General features: G+C 30.7%; 1 protein-coding gene across 3 annotated transcripts in view; it reads left to right on the top strand.

The window, feature by feature from the left end:
* The first annotated feature begins 1,363 nt into the window (after positions 1 to 1,363).
* Positions 1,364 to 10,613, top strand: part of LOC134721271 (uncharacterized) — a 42,401-nt gene continuing 33,151 nt past the window's right edge. The window contains exon 1 of one of the 3 annotated variants that reach the window (XM_063584137.1): positions 1,364 to 1,562. The gene's annotated coding sequence lies outside the window, so the exon portion shown is untranslated. Of the gene's footprint in view, positions 1,563 to 1,657; positions 1,678 to 7,237; positions 7,436 to 10,613 lie in introns of those variants that run through there. The other 2 variants (XM_063584141.1, XM_063584138.1) reach the window with 2 other exon arrangements.

Below are 10,613 nucleotides of genomic sequence, written 5' to 3'. Positions count from 1 at the left end.
ACAGTTTGTCTTCATTTGTTCTTGTTCAACAACTTTATCATTATATTTGTATACATTTTCACATTTCATGTGTCCTCGTGTGTACTCTTTAAAATAGCTGTCTCATATGACTGGTGCCACATGAGGAGCTGGACCCTTTTGAAGAACCTGAGATCACCCTCAGTTTTTTGTGGGGTTCGTGTTGCTCGGTCTAAAGTTTTCTATATTGCGTTGTGTCTAATGTTGTTTGTCTGCTGCTCTTTGTTTGTTGTTTTGTTTATTCTGTTGTGTTGTCAGTTTATTTTTGATTTATGAGTTTTGATGGTCCTCTGGTTTCTTCTTTCGGCTTTAGTTTTCAAAAACTGTCATTTGTTCAACAACTTTGTAATGAATTGTACCCTTTTTAACAACTTTGTCGTCAATTGTTCTCTTTTCAACAACGTTGTCACAATTTGTACTCCTTCAGCAACGTTGTCACTATTTGTACTCTTTTCAGCAACGTTGTCACAATTTATACTCTTTATCAACAACGTAGTCAAAATTAGTACTTTTTTAACAACTTTGTCATCATTTGTAATGTTTCATCATTTTTGTCATTATTTGTACTCTTTTCAACACATTTGTTCTCCGAAGTACCCTTTCAACAAATTTTCATCATTTGTTCTTTTTCGTCATTTTTGTCAACATTTTTGCTTTGATCAGCAGTTGTCTTATATGTACTCGTTCTTATCATCTTTTAAGGAGGCTTAGGGTCCCGGTCCCTCTAAGTCTGCTCTATGTAATTTTTTTCCCTATTTTACATTTATAAATAAGTCTTGCGCAGAGTGAAACTTGCCTATAAAATCCTAACTTATTCCGGGTACCATTTCAATAAAAACAATTCCAACTAAAACCGATGCGAAAAAAATAGGCTATTTTCAGTCTAATTTCCATAAAAAGAATATTGTGTTTGACCCCCGGCAATGCAATCTTAAGTTGGAAGGTAAAAAGATATAATCAAATAAAATATGACCAATATCATAAACTTTGAGATCCGTTTCAATCTTTCCTATATAAATCAAGTTTCCAACCGGATTTTAAATGGCTCAACATTCTGTGTTGTGTATTAAAACCCCAAAATAATTGCGAAAATAAATGCCAACCTTAAATTAACAGGTTCTGTTTAGTCAAATGTCACATAATTAAATGGGTAAATATAATAGAAAACTGGAACCATTCCGTAGAAGTTTGGAATGCAAGGTGTGCGTCACGGGGTAACCTGGAGATAAAATCGATAATTTTGTCAACTTTATACGGCCGCCTGGCACAACTAATGTTATAATCCGCTGTAATCTATTTACAGAACATTTTGGTTCCATTGTTTGCAGACAATACCGCTGAAAATGGTTAACAGTACTTAACGGCGCCCTCTATAATAGCAGACGGCAGTTTATCAACCATGATATTTGGGAAGGAAGATTAGTTATTGTCACCATATTATCACAGAGAAGTGGAATAGATTGTTGACACATCAAGAGGGCGGGTTTTGGAGAGAAAGTTGAAGAATTAATGCAGTTATATTGCTGAGAAGATTTTAATTAAAGGTAAATAGATGAATCAAGTAATTTACATGTATAATTTCATGCAACAGGTGTCGATTCCAACACGTGTTGAAATGCGGGATGGAATCGGCGTTCCAGTTGGACAAGCTTTAATCAGGTATTGCATTAAATGTTAGTTTTCTTATAGAAATTCAATATTTGCTTGATTTTTTTTAAAAACATTATTATGAGAATATAGGAAGTCTTAAGAATATCTTTACCGGCCAACTTTATTAAGTTTCAGGAAGTTTCATAAATGTTAACATTCTTTCGAGTGTAAGTTATATATATTTTTCATTTTATAGTTCTACCTGTGAACTTTGTACTGATACAGAGAACAATTGTATTTTAATACAAGACAGAAAAAAGATCAACAGCTTGTCATTATATTATGTAAAAATTATTCAATTAAAATCGATAATCAATGCAGTGCTTGGATAATCTTGGAGACAGGTAAATTGCCAAAAATCTCTGAATTTCAATAGAAAGATAGAGTCGTGTGGTATCAGATTACCTGTAAAGGTGGGATGAACAGATTTATTACAGGTAAACAGGTATGACAAGCCATCAGGTGAGATTTATCTCCAAGATTGATATGGGAGAATGTTTCCTTACAACTTTACATTTTATAGAAATATTGTTGTCTGTAAAAGCGTAAAAGTGATCTAGTGTGGGAAAGTTTGTCAGGAATTTTGGTCTTGATTAAATTTATTAATTACAGGTACTTTTGAGACTCACTATTACATATAGTAGTTATATTGAAAGGTACTTTAGAGTAGAACCACATATTTTAGATTTTTTTGGCTCCAGGAATTGCAGTTCAGATAAAGATTATTGTTTTGATTTGACATTTTGTTGTTTTATTTGCAATAAAATATTGATAATAATTGCATGGTGTTTGTTCTTTGTGATGCCAATATTTATATGTCTATGATTAGAAAAGCCCTCTGTACTCCAAAACTAAAAAAATATCCAAATTGTTTTTAAAGAAGTGAAAGAATTAACGATTTGACAGCATTGAAAATAAAAAAAAATCTTAATTTGCTGCATCACATGTACTTTTCTAGTTGCCAAGTTTTATAAGTGAAAACTAATAATATGAAAAAAGAGCTTAAAGTTCTATCCTTTTGCTACACTTCTAGGGAAATGTTGATATCTTGGTGAAATCCAGTTTCCGAGGAAAGTCCCAGGATGGTAATGGTCTGTTATGGTAAAAAAAAAAAATAATGTAAGGAAAAATTGAAAAAAAATAATTTTATGCAATCTGATTAAAAAGGGGCATACCATCTCTATGCCACACCTCAATCAGCCACTCTGAATAAAGACTTGCAAAGGTTACTTATTTTTTTCGAAATATCACTTAATTTAGTCGGAATTACCTATCTGTAATTTAAATGAACCTTATAAATTGTTACGCTCAGGTTTAGAATTGTTTCAAAAACTCAAAAATCACTAGTTGTTATGTTTGTCCAGAAAATGAAGTTAATTTGCTGTAGATTATACCCACATTTTTTCCTTTAGGTTCCTAAACAGATATCCTGTAGCATTGTGACGTTGCACTTTAATCAAAGGCTAACTTTCAGAATTCAATATTTTGCACACATAAAAGGGGGGTTGTAATGTTTTATTCTAAATTTATTGATATGTAAAATGACTTTTCCCTTATTAGTATTCACTGACTTGATTTGGTCCTGATCTTTTTAATGATGGAAAAATAATGAGATAATTTGAATGCATTATTTAATAAAAAACATGTATTTAACAAAAACACTCGAACAATTAAGTAATTTGTCATTTTCTCTTGGTTCTTAAATGTTATAAAATTTACCAAAAGCACATGCAGAGCAATGTTTGAATATCCAATTCAACTTTTATGTTAAAAAAGGAAGTATTGAATATTTAATTCCTCACAATGTAAGAAATCAAGATCCTTATCATTAATAAAAGAACCATAATAGGCTTTATTTGTACAAGGAATTAATTTATAGTTGGCTAACAAGTATCACCATTTTATAATCCTATTGTAACAAATTTTGACTTAGAAGGCATCATTAAAGATAAAATGTTAGATTAAGCCATTGAGAAGGAAGTTAGAATTATAATCTGTAGTTTGGCAGAAAAGTAGATTCCTAAAAACAGGAAACCGCACTTAGGCAGTAAACCCTGATTTTCATCTTATCTCTTTCCTGATTTGGTACTCTCATTTAAATTCTTAACAGACCGAATCATGTTTCCTTTCATTAAATTCCACTTTATTTGGGACTTGAAAGTAGGTTGTAGAGAAACGGTCTTATAACTTTAAGGTTTATTGGAAACTGAAGAATTTGTCTTTGTTGAACACACATTGCAATAGTGTCTAGATACAGTATGCCAAATAATCAACTTAAATCTCAGGTAAAAATAAAATTGAAGAATTCTTTATGTGTCTTTGAGACCAAGAAGTTTTCAGGTCATTTACTTCTATATCACATTACAAGCCATCAAAGTTTTAAATAAATTGAATTCAAAATGTTCAGTAGGTGGAACAAGCTGATACAAAACTTCCTTTTGACCTCCTTTCACTTGAAAATGTGTCGACTGCAAATTGGTAGATTCTTCAGGACTTTTGTAAAATTGTACAGTTTTTAAGTATTCAGTTAACCTCTATAATTTAGCAGTGTCTTTTATATAAAACTTTGTAGATGGGTAAATGTTTTTAAGTAGTGTCATCAAGATTTGAGGGATTCAAATTGCACAGGTCTAAGATCCATGACCTTGAAAGATTTAGTAATAACCTTTCATAAGTTAAATTTTGCAGTCTTACACTCAGAACTTTCAATAAATTCAACTGGTTAGAACTTTATTGAATGAAATTTTATGATTATCATGAATGTATACTGGGTACAAGGAAATGATCCAATGAGTTAAGATTATTAAATACATTTATATAAAAAGGAATTCTAAGGGCATGACACAATGTTAGAATTACCTAAATAAGGAAAACTCAAGGCCAAACATCTCATGAAGTCATATGCATAAAATTTTGGATCTTCACCCATCAAAAAAGGGGGAAGAAAAGAAAAAAGAAAAATGATCATCATTGCATGGGAAATTGCAACCTTGTTTTTCAGTACAATTACTTGAATTTAACACTTAAAAAATCAATGCCAACAACCAGAAGGGGAATCAGATAATAAGTATGGTAACACTTTTTAAACAATGAAGTCCTACATATTTAGCAACATGTTTATGAACTTTAATGACAGATTATTTTTTTTTATAATAGTGCATAAGCAGACCAGAGGTGGGTGAGGGGGAGTGCATGTAGGTCTCATTCTTGGCCAAAAATTGTTAAAAAAAATCCATGAACCCTGAATCATACTCCTGCAGTAAATGGCGGGTTGATGCGGAAAAAAAAGGGAGCAGTTGTTTTGTTCGAGGATTTTGGGTGATACAGTTTTGATCGAAGATCTGTGAACCATAATATATAGTTTGCATATATATTTATGTATGCATCTTTATTTCTCAACGGTGTAACAAACTCATTCTTTACTTTAACAGTAAGGAATCATTTTGATATATTATTTGAAAATCATTTTTCAGAAAATTTTAGAGTTGCTTCTAAATGCTTTAAAACAGAGTGACCCATTGGGGTAAAAAATAAGTGTTATTTTTAATCTTTCTTATCAATATTAAATTTTCTTCATGAAAATCATGAACAAATATGAGATGGTTTTTGCTCTATGGAGAGAAAAGGAACTCAAAACAAAGCTTCCTTGTTTTTGCTTTCAATTAGATTTTATGTAGATTATACATTTTCTGGAATTAATGAGTTAAAAGTTTTTTTTACTAAAAAAGATTTAGGGACAAATATTGTTTAATTTAAGTATGGTTTGGATGCCTCTTTTCAATTGCATTTTCTAGAAAAAGACGGCTACTTTGTTTTGAGTCAATAGAATAATAGTTTCTCATTTTTGTTGTTGTTAAATTTCAATATAACCAATTTAAATTGTTATTATCTGAAATAACAGATATGTCTTTGAAACAATATAAAAAGTATGCAAAAAACATTAAGGCTTTTCAAGGAAGGAAAAATTTTGCAAATTGGGCATTCTCTATTAATAAGCATGATTAGAAAAGAAAATGTAATTTCTTTGAAAAAGTCATGAGTTATCTCCCTTCTAACATCATGAATTTGAACTAATCAGTTGTTTAAATTGAACATTAAATATTGATTATTGTATGTTTTATACATATATACATATTATAGGATCTGTCCTGAATTTTAAGCTACAGCTGCAGATTTTTCCATCAGATAAGATTCTTTTAAAAGAATTCAACTTCCTCATTTTCAGTTTTGCAGAATTTCCTTTTTGAAAAAGTATCAATTTCCTTCTCAGTTTAGAGTGTTCAGACTCAAGTATCTAAAAAAGTGCTTTGCACATTGTTTTCGATGCTTTCTGATAATGAAATCTGATATGTTTCCTGGAAAATAATGGAAAATTTGAAAAATTCTCAACCAAATCAGTAGTTTTGTTCCGTTTAAAAAAGGTCAATGTGATTCGATAGTCACAAATGTTTTAAGTGTGAAGTACAGTCTTGAGGATATTTAAGTAATATGTGACAATGAGAAGGAATTAAAAATGATTTATTAACAGAAAAAATGATTTCCAATGTTTATAAAGATGGGTCTGAATGCAATAATAAAGGTTAATCCTTTTACTATTAACACCTTTTTAGAAACACCAGCATAGATGGTAACATTAATGAACAAATAAAAGGGAAGTTGGCCCCTTAGAAAGTTCTTTTTATTTGCAATTCTAATTTCTATCTAAAACTGAATGATAACTATGTTCAGTCGTCAAGTGTTTTTTTACATGTATACCTTCAAAAATTATTTCCAAATTGTTTTAATAGACCTTCAAGGTTTTCATCATCTCTGCTGTAACCAGAAGTTACCTTTCACAATTTTAACAGTGGATCTTTTAAAATACATCATTTGTTTGAAGAACAATAAGTTTAACTTTATTTATGCCAAAATATTGCATTGATGTCTGAAGATACAGGATATGCAAACATTTTAGGAGGAAAGTGGAGGCGTGTAACTAAAAGAAAATACTTTACACCTTAGAGGATGCAAAAAAATTCAGTCTGAGAAAAAAAATATTTCCCATACAAAGTGTTCACATTATCGTAATTAGAATCAAGAGCAAAACGTTTTAATTCTTAAATAGGGCTTGAGTTTTGTTTCATTGTCAGAGCCAGGTTCTTTGTTATGCATTTTCATTTCAGATTTCAGGAAAGGGATTCCATAAAGATGAATTTGAGTTGCTAAAAGTATTGAAATAAGTTGCAAAGTTATATTAGACTTTCAATTTTTAGTTGAATTTTAGAGTTAATTTAAATCCTGTTCAATGGATTTTTGGTTTATCTATTTTTCCAGTCTGACATCAGATACATTTTATAAATAACACATAATCATAAGTATATTTATATATTCCATTATGTCTGTATATATTTGGATGAATAACTTTCTGTGTATACAGTGACAAAATTATGTAGGTAAAAAATGACAATAGCGTTTTCCAAAAGTAAATGATCTTAGTGCTTGAATATTGCATTGTTACTTCCTATTTGTTCAATACTGAGACAATTTTTAAGTGGTTTACATGGTAGGATAGTCATGACTTTTGAACATCATTTAATGACGACAGTTAGATTTCCTGTTGTTTTTGCGAAGCTTCTTCAGATTTGAGAAATTTAGTACGATAGGAAAAGCTTAGTCATGTTGAACATACAGTAACAGGAAGCAGGGATTTAAAATTTGGTCATTTTATTTGACATGACAACGTGTACTGGTGGTTTTGTAAAAAGTTGCATTACATATGTAGACAATGGTATGTGCATATTTATTATTCATACTTTCCTCGTCTTTTGATTATATTTATCAGTAACTTACAAAATTATATGAGGGAGATATTTCCCTTGCATAATATATTTTTTCATATATTTTTTTTTTGTGAATTTTAAAATCTAAGAATGATTAAACAATAAATAATATGGGAATTGAAAAAAAACACCACCAAATGACAACATATTAAAGAAATTGCAGTCTCATCATTTTTGGCATCATAGGTTAATGATAAAAATATACAATATGGGGATTATGCATTGTAGAAACAAAGCACAAAAGAATGGAAATCAGTTTCAAAGAAGGTTAAACCTTGACACAAGAAAATCTTATATAAGATACCAGAGTACTTTTAGGAGTACTACTTTTCAAAAGTAGTTACAAGTAGAAAAAAATTCTGTACAAATGCAGTGTTGTGCTTAGCTAGCTCTCAGGAATCCAAGCATGCAAATAGAACATTCAAAGAAAAAAACATGAAACAATAGAAAAAAGCAGGATCTTTTTGATAACTCGTGGAACTAATTTGGCAGATAGATTATTATCTGCCAGAAACGAGTGTCTGTCTCTCTGGCAGCAGACTTAGAAAACAGTATTTTTAGAAAGCTTTTGTGTTGTATTAACACATGGTACTTAATAGTTGGATAATAAGACTTGTCTGTGATAGAAGCACAAATATTATAACCCCTCTAGTGGTATATTGTTGTATTTTATGAATTGTTTGCAAAACTTGCAGACACAGAGATTCAGCTTTTTTCTTTTCTTTTGTTAAATTGTTACTTTTAACCCCCCTCCCCAAATAAATGTTGATGTAGAATAGAAATTATTAAACTTTAAAAATGACACAAATGATGTTGTGTCTCCATTATTAGCATATTGCTGCCCAAGAAATTCAAAAGAAAAAGTCATTTATATATTATTGATATTTCATTCCAACTGTTGCATGTCAATCGTGCAACAGGTCTTACAATAGTAGCTTTGATGTTTCACTTGGTAAAGAAGACATATTTACAAAAGATGCTTTTATGACAATTCATATAAAATAAACATTTTAGAATTACAATACATAGGCAATTCAATTGACATCCTGTTTTGAATCCTAGATAACAATGGGTCTTTTAAACTTTGATATCAAACATAAGTTGAGACATGGTATCTTTTCTTAGAATTTAATCAACCTTATGACTATTCCTTAAAAAAACAGTTGGAATAGATCTATGTGTCCTACTAAACATATGAAATTAAGTAAGACCAGACAGATCCAGGATTTAAAAAAAGAGGGGGAGGGGTTAGGGCAGTACTTCTTTTCAAAAGTCAAGTACAAAAAATCTGTACAGTGTTGTGCTAGAACATTCAAAGAAAAAAACATGAAACAATAGAAAAAAGTATATTCATTAGGGAAAAAAAGTACAAAAAAATATTCCATTATAATTGAGGGGGGAGAGATACACCCTTTGATGCATTGGCAGCTCTATTGATCTGCACACAATAGGCAACAGTTGTTTTACCAATCTTTTTTGCAAGAATTATGGCCCCTTAAATGTGAATTGTCATTAAGTTTATGACCCATCTTTAAAATACACTCTTCACACTAAATCAAAATTTTTACATATTATGACTAGAATGGAGAGATGTCTCATTGGCACTCATACCACATCTTTTTATATCTATTATAAGATCTTGATATCTAAAGGTTTTTTTTAAGGATAGATTCATTGTTGTAGTTTCTTTCTTAATGTCCAGTGGCACATAGTTCATGCATATTAAGAAATAGAAGGGAGATTGACTGAAAAGTAGGGTTAAGTGGATAGAGGAAGTAATTTAACCTTGTAACAAGCTATTAACAAACAGATCCCTGCTCTCCCTGAGCTGTTGCAAGATTTCGATAAGAGGGGGCCTGCTCCAGTCATGCTCAATGCCCCCCCCCCCCTAAATCCACCTCTGAGGTGAAGAGAACATGACACTGACACCCAACACAAATATTTTTGGCGGAATATTTCGAAAGTAATGCCCATTTTATATCCATTCCTAAGCTTCATTCATTGTTTGATCCCTGCATGTTTTCATCCATAGAAGTTTTCAGAGAGATAGGTGGTAGTTCTATTTAGATGACCATTTGTATCTATAACTTTGAATAAACCAGATGTGGATCACCATAAAAAATTCAAAGAGGATTGAATTGCTACACTACAGAAATAATGCATCAGAAATTTCATTAAAACTGACCATAGAAAAATCTGAGAATGAAACCAATGCATCTGCTATTTATTGGAAGTCCCTCCCTCCCACCATTCCAATAGTTGACAGTTTTGAGTGGCACTTGAACTTTGATATTGAGACAGGGAAATTTAATTCAAAAGAAGACTGGTCAAATGCAGCAATTTATTAAATGACATTTTTATTGTAATAAAACATGACATGTTCTTGAGGGTGCAACTAAAAAAAACATTGCTAGATAAAAATGTCTCATCAATTTATCAAATTTCTATGTGTCTTAAGGGAGCTGGCTTGTCATGTTTTAGACTTTTTGTCAGATTTTCGGAATCCTCTGGTTTTATCCATTTGAATGCCTTGAAAAAATTTGCCCGGTAACCCCCATTATCTTTTTGTAAATCTTTTACATGTATATGATAAGCCATCTGTAAAAGTCTTATAACATTTTAATTACTTTTTAACAGTTTTTGAGAAGTTCAGCTTGTCAATGATGAAGCTATGAAAAGTCAAGAGAGAATATTTTCCCGCCAAAATTTCAATGGCTAATATCTCGAAAACAAGCACAGTGACCTATTTATTTTTTCTTTGCTCTTTGGATTTCTTTATTAATCTATATAAACTAGTGCTTTGAAAAGTTAATTACTTTAAAACTGAGAAGCCAACTCCCTTAACTTTTAAACAGAAAATATAATTTTCAGAGAAGTATTTTAGTCGTTGTATCAAAATCTTGAACAAAGAAGGGAGAAGTGAGAGAGAAAGAGAGATGAAGAAATTTATGAAATTATAGAAAAATAGAATATTCTTTGTTAATAAAATTATTATTATCCAAAGTTCTTTCAGCCTGGCACATTTACTATGATTCTGTAATTTTTCACTTTTGTTGAAGTTTAATTTTAAAATTGGAAGAGTACATGCATGCTTGCAGAACAAAAACATGTTTTTCATTTGGGGGA

The sequence above is a fragment of the Mytilus trossulus genome, chromosome 6, assembly GCF_036588685.1.
Source record: "Mytilus trossulus isolate FHL-02 chromosome 6, PNRI_Mtr1.1.1.hap1, whole genome shotgun sequence".
Lineage (NCBI taxonomy): Eukaryota > Metazoa > Mollusca > Bivalvia > Mytilida > Mytilidae > Mytilus > Mytilus trossulus.
This window is presented reverse-complemented; position numbering and strand designations above follow the sequence as displayed.